The sequence below is a fragment of the Otolemur garnettii genome, unplaced genomic scaffold (assembly GCF_000181295.1).
Source record: "Otolemur garnettii isolate 467f Iridium unplaced genomic scaffold, OtoGar3 scaffold00102, whole genome shotgun sequence".
Classification (NCBI taxonomy): domain Eukaryota; kingdom Metazoa; phylum Chordata; class Mammalia; order Primates; family Galagidae; genus Otolemur; species Otolemur garnettii.
Window position 1 is genome coordinate 990,867 of NW_003852497.1, and position 1,515 is coordinate 992,381.

The window sequence follows — 1,515 nt, forward strand, 5'->3', positions numbered from 1 at the left end:
GGGCTGGGTTTGAACCTGCCACCTCTGGCATATGGGGCCGGTGCCCTACCCCTTTGAGCCACAGGTACCACCCAAGGAGCCAGCATTTTCAATGACATCTGAAGGTATTCGGGTTGTAGATGCTGCAGGCTGATGTCTCTAATCTTGTCTCAGGCTTGGAGAAAACTAAAAACAGCTGTGCTCATGATCAGGGAAAGAGTAGCAGGAGAGTCTAGTGTGAGCTGTCGCCTGGGAGTTAATATGAGCCGAGCACACAGGACACAGTGCTCTACTGAGGTAACTGACTTCTGGAGATGACACTCAATGTGTTACCAGGACTATGCTAATGGGGAAAGGAAAGGTTTTGCCAATGAGGCTGACCATGATCAACCAAGTTTAAAACCACGTTGCAGCCCTCTAGGTCTTGAGATGAATTTAGTGAATTATAATCAGGATCTCTCTTTTTTTTTTTTAATGAAAAAGAACCAGCACCTCCAACTCCTGGGCTCAAGCAAGTCTCCTGCCTCAGCCTCCCAAGTAGCTGGGACCACAGGCGCCTGCCACAGTGCCAGGCTATTTTTTGGTTGCAGCTGTCATTGTTGTTTGGTGGGCCTGGGCTGGATTTGAACCCACCACCTTAACTGTATGCGGCTGACACCTTAGCCACTTGAGCCACAGGCACCGAGCCCAGCTATTGATATCTTAAGGTGCTTTTCTCCTGGACCACTGCTGGTACTCTGCAGTTAGTAGATCTTGGGGTCAACTTCATTTCACACTTTTGTTTTATCTTAAACTAGTTTCCTCCAACTGGGCTTCCCTTGAGATTGCTTTCAAAGGAGAAAGTTCTACCAAAACCCCTTTTCTGTAAAAGGGGCTTTATTCTGTAAAAGGGGAAATAAGACTATAGAAACATCTCTCCCTCTTCCAACTGTTCTCCCGGCTCCCTCCCCAGGACTCGACCTCCTTAGATTGCTTGTTCTCAGCTAAGTTTACACCACAGTATCTGCTCCCCTCCCCTACTCTGACAAAGGGGAAGCAGGTGATGGATACTTGGTAGAGCCAAATACCCATCCATTGTGGAGGCTTCCTGGGGAAGCCATGCTAGCATGAAGTCGTCTCCCAGGGTGCAGACTGGGAGAGTCAGGCAGATCGCTGTGCAGACAGGAGAGGGTATAGGCCAGCCTGCGGAGCAGGTGTGCCAGGCCAAAGGCCACCGACTCAGAGTGTCCCCAGTCTCTAGTCTCAGATACTCACATGAGGGTCATGGCAGCACTGCACAGCTCAAAACATGGGTTTCAGAAATTGTACCTGAAAAGAACGTATTAGAGGACAGGCAGGTAATGGAACATGCTCACCCTCAAAAGAATTATATACGTGTATGTACAAATGTGCACAAGTGTATGTGCATACATAGATAGATAAGTAGATATGGGAGCATTTTCTCAGCTTTCAGAAGGCATCTTACAAGGTAAGCTCCACCCAGTCCCCTGTCCTATTCAGGAGCCAGCATTTTCTTTTCTTTCTTTTTTTTTTTTT